We start from the raw sequence: 14,930 nt of genomic DNA on the forward strand, positions 1-14,930 counted from the left end.
TGTACAAAACACTTAGACGCGCTATATATAATGGTTTTCGTTGGCTTAAATACGGTAGTTTAAAATCCAGATATAGTACGATGTTTACAGCGCGTACGCTGTAGTCAGTTATTCTAAAAGAGAGGGCGTGCAAACACGGACACAAGAAAGAAGGCAGGTCACCACAAACGCCGACTAAAAACTAACAACTGGTAGTCAGTTAAGCTGAACACGTCTCGCCAGGTAAGGTGAAAAGCTTGAGAACCGTTGACGGCGCGCGTTGTTGCGGCCGCCACCGTGCACTCTTTTCCCTCGTTTCTGTTTGATGTTTTCGTGGTTTCTCTGCACCTGCCATGGCGTTTGTCGTTATAACAGAATCAAGTGAGTGTACGAGACTGTAGGAGCTATGTGTGGTAATTGCAGCATATGACATGTCTGATCTGGACATAGACCGCGCCCGCGCGCGCCGGGTGTCGTTCGGGCGTTCGTACTCGCATGTGTTTATCTGAGTATTTAAGGATGGGTTCGTTTGTAAAACAGGCGGTCAGTAACCGCTCACGACATGCCCCTGACTGCCGGAGGATGCGCTCGGGTGTTGTAATATGCCGGCGCAAAGCCGGGCTTATTCTGAAAGCAAATTTCGAAGCGATTTCTCAGAAAAGAAGTGCTTTCATTTGTGCATAGCCAGTGCCTATTGCGAAACGAAGTTCCCACCTTCTTTTACGCGAAAATTTGTTGTCGTTGCGAAATTATTTAAAACGAAACACTCGTGTCAGATGTGTCTACAGTAACGGTGTGTTGAACAAAGGGTGGTTTTGAATACAAATAATCAGTGTGTGTGTGTGTTGGTCATTCCCAGAATCCCGGATCACTTCTCCCGCCTCTTCACTCCAGTTGACAGCCACACTCGAGGAAACGAAGGTGCCGCTCTGGTCTGGCGTCTCACCGCTCGTTATGGGAAAATAAACAGCGGTTTTCGCCCTGTCAACGAGGCAGTCGGTCCTACATTTCCTTTTGTTGGACAACACGACGTGGGAAAAGAGGTAAATGGCACCCTCTTCAGCCTAAACCAATTTCGTTTGTTGTTTAAAAGAGGCTCACATCATCTTGTGCTGCAAGTTTGTCGCCAAGTGACGTGTGACAAGAGCTACAATTTGCAAGTTCTGTTTTGCACTATAACGGCAAAAAACTTGGTTCCTTACCATGCCTGTTTGCATTTGTTGTTTTGTTGTGAGCCTTCATTATGTTTGTGTAAATCATTTATTGTGTAGGTTTCGCAAACTCTTACTGCAATTCCGTTTTCTCATCGTAATCATGTTCTGCTTTTCAGATACAATTTTTCATCGCTGCTCAAGCTGAACAGGAGCGACAACATAGCAAGTCGCAAGTCTGACGCCTCCAGCCGTCACCGATTTTTATTTATTCATAATCATAAGGAATAAATTTGGAAACGTGATGCCCATTTCTGAAGTTTATTATGCACGATATGACACAATGCACATCACTGTCAAACATTTCAGTTGGCTATACTCATGCAGGCATGTAAATGAGGAATCGCTCAACGGCTTAATTGGAAATCACAGACCATCTTTTCGCGCCTCCTAGGTTATTCTGCTGGAAAAATTGTGTTGTTTTGACGAGTTTCCTTAAAATAATGCTAAAATTTAACTATTTTTTGCAGTCGCTGGGCACAAGGGCGAGTACTATTGGACTTGCTTAAAATAATACTCCACTATTTCCAACAGTATTCGCGCAAAAGTAGAGAATGCGTCAATTGAGTAACCTAAAATAGTTGTGGAGTCGCTTGACGCTTCGGTGTGTGTCATTTGACACCTGTAGGAGTGTTACCAGCAAGAGTCGTCTGTCTCCCTCATAAGTGGTAATGTGATCCTTCGGATAAGAGTCCTTCCACTCTTCCTGGAGGGTCAGGGTACTCTCCTAGAGCGCGCCGACTCTGACCCATCACGAGAGTCACCGTGACTCTTTAAAGAGAGTCGTATACGTGGCAAGTAAGAATTCACTGAGATGAGTCACCTATACTCTTTTTTTCTTAGTGTGCTGTGCGACGCGAGATGCGAAGCATCCGATTTCGTGAGCGACTGATTACGCTCCCTGAAACGCACGTTAAGAAACCTGGTGATTTGCCCCACGTACGAATTCCCACATGTGAGAGGTATCTGATGGACAACACCGCACTTACAAGGTACATACGTAGACTTTACGTGGTTTGTTCCGCAGCCTTCACTTTTCGTGCTATTTTGCTCTAATTTTCCTAACGAGAGCGCAAATTCTAGATCAAATTCGCAGGGCTCGGATAATAATATCCCGGACGTCCCCTACCAAAACGATATTGTCACGGGGTCGTGACGAAGGCAGCAGTCGGCGTGCCCAAGATGAAACTCTTTATTTGGCCGAACGTTTGGCCAGGAAACGGAAAGTCAAACTACAGCAATACACACTGTACAGTGATAGCGGCGAACAGAGCGTCGACCGTCGATAAACTGATCATCGCTGGCACGCGCCGTCTTTTTACATCACGCATCGAACTTTCCACCCTTATCACCGGTGGTCGCGCAAGCTCCGAAATAATCTTGGCTATTCGCGTCCTACGCGCAATCTTAACAGAATGATCTACTACAACCGGGAAGCTGTTTAAACACTGAAGCGCGGTCTCTGTCGAGCGTTGGTAACCGTCTTCGTGACCGAAACCTGAATACATCAAAATAAAACGAGAAGCGGGCGTCGCAATGCCCACCTCTGAAAAAGCATCGTCCCGATGCGTGAAATAGAACATGAAAGTAAAAAAAATGCATGCAACTCGAAAGAACAACAATGAAGCAAGCAAGAGCAGAGTCCTCAGGTTCCTCAACGCGCATAAAACGGCTTGAGGCACACGACGTGAACGACTTTAGGTCTTGCGCTGCGCCGCTGAGAGTTCGTGACGCCATCCGGGATGACCTGGTAGTCTAGAGCGCCGAGTCGTCGAAGCACCTTGTATGGCCCGAAGTGTCGCCGAAGAAGGTTTTCACCAAGTCCACGTCGGCGTATCGGCGTCCACGACCAAACATGGTCAGTGGGTTGGTATTCCACTAAGCGTACTCGAAGATTGTAACGGCGGCAGTCCGTGGTCTGCCAATTCTTGATGCGTAGGCGGGCGAGCTGTCAGGATTTTTCGGCGCGTTGAAAATAAGCGGCGACGTCGAGATTGTCTTCGTCAGTGGCATTTGGTAGCATTGCATCGAGCGTCTTAGCTGGGTTATTTCCGTAGACCAACTTGTAAGGCGTCATCCGCGTCGTTTCTTACACGGCTGTGTTGTATGCGAAGGTCACGTACGGAAGAATGCAATCCCACATCTTGTGCTCGACATCGACGTACATGGCCAGCATGTCGGCGATGGCCTTATTTAGACGCTCGGTGAGCCCATTGGTCTGTGGGTGGTAGGCGGTGGTCCGGCGGTGGCTTGTCTGGCTCTATCCCAAGATCGCCTTAGTTAGGTCAGCAGTAAATGCCGTACCTCTGTCGGTGATGAGGACCTCTGGGGCGCCATGACGCAGGGCGATGTCTTCAACGAAGAACTTCTCTACCTCGGAGGCACTGCCTCTCTACTCGGCGACAACTTTTCTTGGCACCACTCTGGAAGCTACAGAGCCAAAGGGCCTGCATGCGCGCGCGACAAGAAATAGTACCTAATGTTTATTGTCTAATTCGAAAAGTTACATAGCTCGAATAAATACAGATTTCTTCATTATAAAAAGAGAACGAGTATGCGAAGCCATTCGTGAAAAAATGTTATTGTGAACTTCAATTCTGTTTCTCTCTTTTTTTATTTCTTGGACAGCACCACGTTTTCCCCACGCCTGCGAGCGTGCGGGAAACACCGAGGTGTCCAGCCATCGGGTCATCGTGTAGTGCCCGGAGGAATTCTGGTCTCAGTGCTGAAGGCACTTCTTTAGGAGAACGCCGTTCAGCAAGAAAAACGACGCCCCAGTCCTCGCTTGAATACCTTCAGCAGAACGGCCGTTCTATCCTATAGGTATTCCACAAGGCCCCTGAAATCTGGGTGCGTTCGCTGTCGTTCGCCGAAGTCGTCGGCACTTATGGTTCCCAACAAGCAGTCATCGTCCTGGTCGTCCTGCGGAGGTGGGTCAACGGAGGCGCGAGAAAGGCAGTCGGGGTCACGGTGTTTTCTTCCGTACTTGTGAACAACTGTAATGTTCAATTCTTGAAGTCGTAGGCTCCACCGTGCGAGGTGACATGAAAGGTCCTTCAAGTTAGCTAGCCAACACAAGGCGTGGTGGTCGCTCACAACCTTGAAGGGCCGGCCCTAGAGGTAGGGGTGAAACTTCCATGTAGCCCAGATGATGGCCAGGCACCCCTTTTCTGTTTTGGAATAGTTACTTTCTGCCTTTGATAGCGACCGGCTAGCATAACTGATCACGCTTTCCAGCCGGTCAGTCTTCTGCACAAAGAAGGCGCCGAGCCCTACGCTGTTTTCGTCAGTGTGGATTTCCGTATCGGCGTATTCGTCGAAATGCGCTAGTATCGGATGCATCTGAAGGCATCGTTTCAGTTCTTGAAATGCTTCGATTTGCGCCGTTTCCCACTTGAATAGCACGTCGGTCTTCGCGAGTTGCGTTAGCGGCTCGGCTATTTGTGAAAATTCCTTGATGAAGCGTCTGTAGTAGGCGCACAAGCCGAGAAATCGGCGTACGGCCTTTTTTTCGGTGGTTGGCGGGAAGTCAGCGATGGCAGCTGTTTTCCGCGGGACTGGGCGAGCACCATCCTTGCTGATCACGTGACCCAGAAACAAGTGCTTCTCGTATGCGAAGCGGCGCTTTTCAGGCTTCATGGTGGGCCTGAGGTCTTGATTGCTTGAAGTACAGCTTCAAGGCACCGGAGGTGTTTGTCGAAGTTTCAGGCAAACGCAACGACGTCGTCCAAGTATACGAGGCACGTCTGCCACTTCAAGGCAGCCAGTACTGTATCCATAGCGCGTTGAAAAATCGCATGTGCCGAGCAAAGACCAAAGCGCATGACCTTGAATTCGAACAGGCCGTCTGGTGTTTTAAAGAGAGCCTTTTCTCGGTCTCTCTCGGCTACTTCTATTTGCCATTAGCCGGTCTTGAGGTCCATCGACGAAAAGTACTTCGCGTTGTGGAGTCGATCTAGGGCGTCGTCTATTCGTTGGAGAGGGTACACGTCATTCTTCGTGACCTCTTCAGGCGACGATAGTCGACGCAGAAACGTAGGGTTCCATTCTTCTTCCTCACTAACACCACAGGTGACACTCACGGACTCTTTGACGCCTGGATGATGTCGTCGCGTAGCATTTCGTCGACCTGTTTCTTAACGGCCTCGCGTTCTCGCGTCGAAACTCGGTACAGGCTCTGACGGATTGGTCGGGGACTTTCATCTGTTATGATGCGATGTTTCGCGACTGGGGTCTGTCGAATTCTTGACGACGACGAGAAGCAGTCCTTGAAATTTTAACAGGGCTTTAAGCTGGTCTTGCTTGTGCTTCGGGAGGCTCGGGTTGACGTCGAAATCTGGTTGTGGACCTCGATCCGTCGAAGCAGGTTCGGTAGCATCGAAGAGGGAGAAAGCATTGCTGGCATCTGTTGTGTAGTCACTAGCACCCCCTACCCCTCTAATCACATGTACTTAATAAACACCACTCCCAGCACGGAGCTGGCCAGCATACATTACGCTCAACATGTTGTCCGCTGTCTCTCGTTTCAATCTCGACCCATCTTTATCGCAAGCCATCCAGATATAACAGCATCCACGAATTCGTCGATGTAGGCGACCGTCATACCAATGTTGAGGTGCCTATATTCGTGGCTGAAATTCATCAGCACTACCTTTGCTTTGCCGTCACGCAGCTCGGCTATGCCTCTTGCGACGCAAATCTGTTGGTTCAGAAGCAGGTGCTGATCGTCCTCTATGACGCCTTGAATGTCGGCTGGTTCTTCGGTGCCGACGGAAATGATGACGCTGGAGAGCCGGAATGGTGACGTGGTCTTCTATCACATTCAATGCGGGGTTTGCTGGCGTCGTGTGCGGCGGTAGCGCCTTTCTAAGGTTAGTGTTATTGGCTCAGACCTCAGATCGATGACGGCGCCGTGGTGAATTAGGAAGTCCATCCCATGTATCACATCCCTGGAGCAATGTTGTAAGCTTACAAAGTCCGGTTATTGAAGGTGACTCTTGCGGTACAGACTCCAGCCGGCGTTATTAGATGGCCTCCAGCGGTCTGGATTTTGGGGCCTTGTCAAGCAGTCCTAACTTTCTGCAACATTGTGGCGAATGGTCCACCGACGAAGGAATAGTCTGCTCCACTGCCGGCGAGAGCGGTGACGTTGTCGCCGTCGAATAGTATGTGGAGGTCGAAAGTCCGTCGTCTTTCGTTGCGGTTAAGTGGCGCCGTCGGGTCACGGCTAGGTCGGCTCGCCCCGCTGCTTCTACGTCGCGTCGGCAGGTCTTCTTCAGGCCCCGAGGTTTCCATGCCAGGGTTCAGTCTGGTTTGCGTCGTGTTCTTAAAATTTCCTCGCGGCGTTGTCGCCGGCGGCGGAGGCTCTTCGGTAGTTCGTCTTACAGCAACCGCACCTCCATCGATTGCTGCCCCTAGTTTTCCGGATATGGGCTCGCGGAACGGCCTTGGTTGGGGCCGCTGTACTGCTGTCCTCACTGAGGGGACAGGTGGCGTCCAGGCGACAGCGAACGCGACGGGATTCGAGGTGTCCATTCAGTGGTGGCCAAGTAGTCGGCGATGTCGTGTGGCCGCTCACCGCGCTGTGGACGCGGTGCGTCGACGGCGAAGCCGCGCAGGCCCATGTGGCGGTACTTGCAGCAGCGGTAAGTGTGGCCGGCTTCCCCGCAGTGGTAGCATAGCGAGCGGTAATCAGGGGCGCGCCAAATGTCGGTTTTCCTTGGCGCGTAGTGCTGGCCTACAGATGGGCGGTATGGCGTCTGTGGCGGTGGCGTCTAGCGGCGGAAATGCGGCGGTGCGGCGCGTTCACGCGGGCGCGGAGGAGGAGCTTTACGACGCGCTTCAGGAGCGTAGCTCATAGCCTGCGGCTGCGGCTCTGCTAGCTGAGAAACGCTCAGGGATTGCTGGATTTCCTGGCACACGACGTCGACAATGGAATCCACTTGGGGCTGCGATGGAGGCAGAACTTTTGGCAGCTCCTCCTGCACGATCGTTTTGATTGTCTCACGCAGGTCGACGAAGCAGAGCCCTTAGATTTTGTTGAAGTGTGGCGTCGAACGATGATTGTACGGCCGGTTGCGCATGGCCAGCGTCTTCGCAATAGTCAATGTTTCAGAAACGAAATCTTGGGCACTGATCGGTGGGTTCCGCATCAGCCCCCGAAGAGCTCTTGCTTTGCTGTTCGCGTGAGGAAGCGGACTTGTCCTCGGGCATGGCAGGATCAGCGTGGCAAAACAGTGCGTTTGGGAGTTGGACCCGTGTCTCCAGCGAGGCTGCGGCCCTTTCCTTTCGGACGACGCTCGTGAACGTTTCCAAGAAAGCGCTGCGAAAGACGTCTCAGCTTCGAAGAGTGGACTCCAGATTCTCGAACCAGGTCCTTGCTGCGTCTTCCAGGTAAAGGTACACATGGCGCAGCTTGTCCTCGGAGTCCCAATTGTTGAATATTGATACCATTTCGAACGTCTCGAGCCAGAATTCAGGGTCTTCACTTGGTGATCCATGGATGGTTGGCGGCTCTCTGGGTGGCTGCATCACGATCGCTCCAGGGGACAGTCTGGAAGGAGTCCGTACTGCGGAGGCAGTCCTTTCAGTCTGCGGCTGGTTCGACTGTCCGTGATGGTGTTGGTGTCTTCGCCACGAATTGGGCTGGGTTCACGGCTTGACGGCTACGTCTGGAACATGAACGAACAGCGCCTTCACCAGATGTCACGGGGTCGTGACGTCGACGAAGACAGCAGTCGGCGTGTCCAAGATGAAACTTTATTTAGCCCAACTTGTGCCGGGAAACGGAAAGTCAAACTACAGCAATACACACTGTACACTGATAGCGGCGAACAGAGCGTCGGCCGTCGATAAACTGATCATCGCTGGGACGAAGTGTCTTTTACATCACGCATCGAACTTTCCAGCCTTATCACTGGTGGTCGCGCAAGCTGTGGAATAATCTTGACTATCCGCGTTCTGCGCGCAATCTTAACAAAATGATTGATCTACTACAATCGCGTAACTTCTGAAACACTGCCGCGCGGTCTGCGTCGAGCATTGCTAAGCGTCCTTGCAGCTCAAACCCGAATACATCAAAATAAAACAAGAAGAGGGCGTGGCAATATGATTATGATGCACGCCGTAGTAGAGGGCTACGGAAATTTCGCCCACCTGGGGTTCTTTAATGTGCAGCTATATCTAAGTACACGGGCCTCAAGCATTTTCAAAACCATCAAAAATGGCGCCGCCGCGGCCGGGATGAAAAAAAAATGTATTGTCTGTTTCTTTTATTTATTCCTTCGATCTATATGCAAAGGAATTTCCTTAAGTTGAAAATTCATGAAAGAACATTGCGCCACTAAGAGAAGGCCCAATAGACCATGACGTCCTCGCCAGACCAGGAAGGAATGCTGTCCACATGTGTGATTGTCAGCTGTGTGTTCTTCTTGTTCGCTCGTACAAGGTTTGGTTTTGAGCGTTTTCCTGTGCCGTAGTGACGGTACTGCGGCGCTTGTAACGTAGTACCGTGCTTTGTACCATAGCACGGCAATGTGGTGTCGTCTGCTGCAACTGACGGCAGCAAGGACAGAGCCTTCACTTTGGTGTCCCTCGGTGCACTGCGTCTTAAAGAGGCCCTGCAACACTTTTCCAAGTAGTCATCGAATGGCTTCATTAAAGGAGCAATAAAGGAGTTCATTCCCTCACGAATCGACTGCCGCAAAAATGATTAGAATGCATCAAGTACGAGCAGAGTTACAGTGATTTGTCGCATGCTTTAAGCGCTTTCTCCTTTCGTACCAGCAGGCGAGCTGAAAACTCGCCTGCTGGTACACTCTAAGCCAAAAATGGAAAAAATGAGAGTAACGGCGGGTTTTAGTACTAAAGACCAACTGTTACTCCCCAAAAAGACCAACTGGAACAAGATGGCTGACATGTCTCAAGTTCGGGGAGTAAGCGTTTAGTGTTAGGTTGGAAGAGAGCAACAGAAGGACGAACGGCAACGGTTCGTCCTGCAGGAGAGCAACGGTTGCACTCGGCGCGCAACCGTTGCTCTCCTGCAGGACGCACCCTGTATCGGTCGATGCATGGGCCACATATTCTTGCGGGCTGGCGTAAGGAAACTACTTTTTATAAACTGAACAGAGAGGTACGCCCGCTAATAGGGACATTTAGCTTGTACGCATACTTTTTAACGTTACCATGGTACCGGAACCCATGTTTTAGAAAAGTTTTAGCTCCCCGTACGTAAACGTTTACGCACGTACGTAAACGGATACCTTTACATTTGAATAAATCATGAGATGGTGATGATAACGGCATTTAAATTATATTTAATTTAGATAAGATTGTATCACCGCTGCGGCAAAATCACGAGAGGTTTTTAGCGTGTACAATATCCCGGCATGCGCAAAGGGGTGACGATAGTGTTGCCATCTTGTGACACTTCGTGCAACCATAATGTCATGGACACGTTTGTTTTCGCCTATATAGTGTTTTACAGGAAAAAAATGATTGAAAAGGTAACTTATTTGTAATTATGCCGCGGGCAAGGCTTCTACACATAGAGAAGTAGAACGCACGATGTTTCTGCAATAACAATTTTTTGCTTGCCTGGTTCATCTTGTTCCCGCTAGATGGCATCACCTATCCAGCCTGTCGAGGTATTTATGTCAAGGCTTCTCACGTTCTTACGGCTTCGGTATTCTATTTCTAGTTCTAGGTCACTCAGTGACTTTAGCCGCTGAAACAAGTGCGATCGCAATTGGCGCTCGCACTTCGGCTTATTTTTACTCGGCGGCTGGAGCCTCGGCAAAGCGGGTATCGCGAGTAGCCGTGAACGCCGGTGGATTTGCGAGATAGGGCCGTAAACGTAAAGCCAATCCGGCGAGTAGTCCATGTTCCTTAAAGGCCCGCGCTTGCGGAGATTCCTTTCGGCAACTCGTAACACGGTAACGTAAAGCTAAAAGTCCCTAATACAAGCTAAAAGCTCCTAATAAAAGGCATGGTTGCATTGAACGCCAGCACCTGAAGCTGCTGTCGTCGCAAGTTAAATGACGTGTTTGCGTATAACATTTGGCATAAATATAGAGCTTGAGAATGTGACATAAAATGCGAAGCTTCGCGAGACTCCGTGTATACTTCGCAACAAACAAGCGGTTGAGAGAAGTACACAGTGATAGACTTTACGTTTGCGGTTTTATGCTGAATGGCAGTCTCCACTACAAAGCAGCAAAAGCACCGACCCCATGGTTGCAGCAGAGAATCACGCAACGCACAGTTATATCGCGATGCGCAGAAAGACTGACAGCGAACTAACGCCGCTGCCCCCCCCCCCCGTCATCTCTACCTTGTCACTGGCTGATTTTGGCGGGAGGGCAGCTATCGCAATCGTCCCGGTAGTTTGACTTGTGTTTAATCTCAGAGCAAATGGACGTATCAGCTCGGGCGGTGTTGTCTTTTCAAAGGGGCGACTCTTCCGCAAAGAAAATAATATTATTATTATTATTATTATTATTATATTTATACTAATATATAAGAAGAATGATAATAAAGAAGAAGAAAACACACATCCGGGCGAAAAATAATAAAAGAAATTACTGGCCTTTTAACTGGCGCAAAGGGGAGCACTGGCAAAGCCTGTGTTTTCGCGAGAGACTCATTACCTTGACGTTTTCAGATGTTTACATTGTTACTTTCTATTCTCTTTCGAACATCACCACTGGTTCTGCACGCCTATGCTCATTTCACTAACGTGTCAGAACGCGCAACGACCGTCGGTACCTACATAACCCCGTTTCCTTTCAGACGGCGCCGTAGCGTGTGTGGGCGTAGTGCTAGCGTACGCGCATGGCGGTTAAGTGGTCGCGAGTTCGAATTCTGTGTGTTTGTTGCAAATTTTCTTAAATTATTTCTGAATGAGATGTCTGTATGTCGTTTGTACAGGGTCGACCACATGTAAGCTGAACACCTCATTAGTATTCAAACCGGTAAAACTAGAACGCTTCTTATACTTCACGAGTGCAATGCCCGTTATAGAACGTCTAATCATGGTGTCGACAAACACAGTAATGATTTTCCGAATTATGTATTAAACAACAGCTTCAATGAGGTCTTGAATACTAATGAGGTGTTCAGCTTAGATGTGGTCGACCCTGTACATCCAAACAAATGTATGTATAAACCTCAATGTGCTCTAGAAGTAATAAAAAATGATTTCTTTTACCCAAGTAGAAACTAAGGAGTAACGGGAAGGAGCATCTGTTGCTCCCTTGAGGAGCATCAGGAAGGAGTAAGAGTTTGTCCACAAGGAGCAAACTGGGCGGACTAACCGTTCATCCCCTCAAGGAGCAAATGAAAGGAGAGCAACGGTTCATCCCCTTGCCGTTGCTCCTTTTCGGAGAGTAATGGGAGTGGCAATGCACTTACTCCCTCAACAGGAGGAACCCCTATACCCCCCGTTGCTCTCTTTTGGCTTAGAGTGTACGAAAGGAGGAAGCGCTTAAAGACTGGACATCGTAAAGTTTTTCTCTGTCCCCAGTCACTTTTTGTAAAGTTTGCGCAAATATCATCGATAATGTTTATCCAACTAGCCCACTGCCAAGTTTTTCTCGAGCTGAAAGCCACGCGGGTGGGGGGGGGGGGATGACAAGGGGCAGGAAGCCGTTCGTCAGCGCGCGTCATGACTCTGAGCTCTCTTTTTTGTTTTTTTTTTTTGAAAAGCGCGGCTCCTTTCAGTGTAACGGCGAGCCAGCGCGCGGACACGTCGCGGCATCCCGCGGCGGCAGCGGTAACTTTGCAGCTTACGATTTTCAAATCAGCGAATGGCTGTGGACTTTGGATTATGGCGCAGTGATTTGGTTTATGGCACCGTTTGTCGAAAGAAGAGCGAGCGATTTCTAGCTGACCTTGAGAATTAGTTTTAATTCTAGGTCCCGTGCTATGCTATAAGGTTTGGCTCACTTGTTATCAGGAGCCTCAACTGCCAATCGGCAGCGTTTTCTGGCCATGCTGAAAAAGTGTTGCAGGGCCCCTTTAAGACTGTTTCCAGCGTTAATTCGTAGTTAGGCACGTCGAATGCTCTTACGTCACCATAGTTAGCAATCATACGCGTCGACATCAAGTTATGAAAGTTCGTGAGGCTTTTCATTCCCCTAACAACGTATATCTTTCGGAAATCGCGTTATCGGTTGACGATAGTACGGTGACAATGAACAAGCGTGTTGAAAATGCCACGAGCGTTTGATACGCTCAATTGATCACACTCGATCGTATTCAGAGCGAGCGTCGCTCGCGTTTCCAAAAGGCCTTGCGATAGATATCTTGCAGAAGTGCGAAAACAAGTGCCCTGTACCTCGAAAAATCCTTCTTCTACACGATGCAAAAAAAACATTTTTTCGTCCCGCGAATTCATTTCCAGCACTTATGGAAAGTTTTCATCTGCTACAGGTTCCCGGTTGTGGCTGTACTATCGGCGTCAAATGAAACCCGAACAGCGGCAAGCATGTAGTGTGCACCGTCCAATAATCACAATGGACAGGCGCGCGCATACGGTTTGACAGCACTGCACGCTTGTCCACGGTGATGACTGGACTGCGTGTTGCACCACTGCGAGTGCTTGCCGCTGTTCGGGAAGCGCTGAGATCGCCGAGGCGAGCAGACGTCGTCTCCGCCATTGCTGACCAATTACGCAGTGCCAATTACCTCGAACCAAGTTTTCCGTGATGACGAGAGGCATCGAGTGATACCAGCTGGCCCCAGAGGTACGCCTTTTTGTCAAATTTCGGGACTTCTTTCACCACCGCCGTGCGAAGGACTGCTAGGCCTAGGCGTGCTCCGCGGGCGCTGGGCCTGGCACCGTCGCGCCAGTCGCCGTCTGCCGTACTCCTCAGTAGCGGCCGCTCGTCAGCTTTGAGATGGAGGCGTCCGCTCGGACAACAGCGATCGTGGACAACGAAATGTGCGTTCAATTCAAGGAGAAGAAATAACACCAGAGGAATGCCACAACGAGGCCGGATGGACGCTCGCCAGGGAGCGTATGTCGAGGCTGCGCCGGCGGGCTACCGCCAGCGGCATGCCCGACGGATCAGGCGGGAGTCAAGCAAGCCCGAAATCTAAGTTCAACAAAAACGTGAGACCCTCGGCTGATCAAGGCCGCACGCATGCCAGCCATGCCGCTGGAAGAAAGCAAGATAGTCGGCAGACCCAGCGGGGGACTGGACATCGTAAAGACCGGCACCACCACCGTCGCCACGGCCATACTCGCCGCGGCCAAGATCACGAGCGAGGAAAGCGCTGCGGACACCATCTGCCCCAACACGCCGCAGAATATTATGGTTGTCAGTACACCGAACGAAGACAACGCGGCAAGGTACGCTAGAATCCAGCAAAACTCTATTCAAGGCAAACCCTACGAAGTCAGCGCATGTCTCACTGTACCTCACGACACCGTAAAAGGCGTCATCAGAGGCATCCCCAGCGACGCCATCGCCCATAAGCTCAATAGAAATGATGTCAACGAGAGGAACACGCTAGCAGTGGCCGCAAAGAGGATCGGCAGCACGACCTCCGCGATCGTGGTGTCCCAGGGATCCAAGGTACCGAACTTCGTCCGATACGGAGTCACCCTGATACCTTGCCACCTCTACAGGAAACAGATCGACGTTTGCCAGCAGTGCGGCCGAGTGGGACACCGTAAGGACGTGTACCCGACCCCCACAATCAAGACGTGCCTGGCCTGCGGGCTCGCGAACCCCAAGGAAGACCATAGCTGTATCCCAAAATGTAAGCTGTGCGCGGGCGAACACTCGACCGGAGACCGAACGGGCAAGGCAAAATACACGATACCCTACGCTGTGCGCAAGCGACATTGGGTGCGGTGACAGGCCGAACTCAAGCTGCTGTCGGAAAGCGATTTCCCGCCACTCGACAAGCCTTCAGGTGTGAAAAAGTCAAGGACCACATCGAAGAATCGCGCGCCAAAATCCAGAGACAGCAGCAAGAGAAGCCTCAGCAAGAAAAGGTCCCCATCACATGAGCGAGTAGGCTGGGTCGACGCAGCGAAAGGGAACAATACAAGGAACGCGCAGAAAATCACCGAAGCCACGAAGAAAGACGAAGAAAGACGTACCCAGCACCTCCACCAAAATGTTACGAATATATTTAACTTATTTACAATATGGAATAGTCCAGCAGTCAAGATGGCGGTTGTGTATTCTCAGAACACCGACACGTCGTCTGCCTCTTCTTCGCACACCTCCCCACAGTCATAGCTGCAACCCCGCTACAATATGAACAAGGTGCGAGAAGCCAACGAGACCTTAAGGCAAGGAAACTCGGCGCTGCGAAAAACCATCAACAACCTCTCGAGAGAGATTGCCGAGACCCGTAAGCTGCTGCTATGCAACAAGAGTCTCCACAGAGACCCACGCCAAGCTCAAGTGAGATCGAGGAAACAAGCACGAAGAACCAGGAGGCAGCCGTAGAAAAACAGGCACTGAAGAAGCGAGCCATCGAGGCCACACCCAAGCAAAAAGAAAACGATTGCAACGACAACCTCGAAGCCAGATTTGAAGCGAGATTTATCAAACTCGAAGAGATAATCACGGCGAACATCGCAGCAGTGACAGCAATGAAACAAACAGTAGATACCTGCCAAGCCGAGAACATAAACAGATTTGCCTACATCGAAAGGACCCTACAGCCGATCGTGAGCCACCTGACGTTTGCGCCCCTCATCGCGCTACATCCACCCAACCA

General features: G+C 50.4%; 1 pseudogene; it reads left to right on the top strand.

The window, feature by feature from the left end:
* Positions 1-13,087: 13,087 nt before the first annotated feature.
* On the top strand, positions 13,088-14,928 carry LOC119378253 (uncharacterized; annotated as a pseudogene).
* The last annotated feature ends 2 nt before the right edge of the window (positions 14,929-14,930 follow it).

This window comes from Rhipicephalus sanguineus, unplaced genomic scaffold, assembly GCF_013339695.2.
Source record: "Rhipicephalus sanguineus isolate Rsan-2018 unplaced genomic scaffold, BIME_Rsan_1.4 Seq750, whole genome shotgun sequence".
Classification (NCBI taxonomy): domain Eukaryota; kingdom Metazoa; phylum Arthropoda; class Arachnida; order Ixodida; family Ixodidae; genus Rhipicephalus; species Rhipicephalus sanguineus.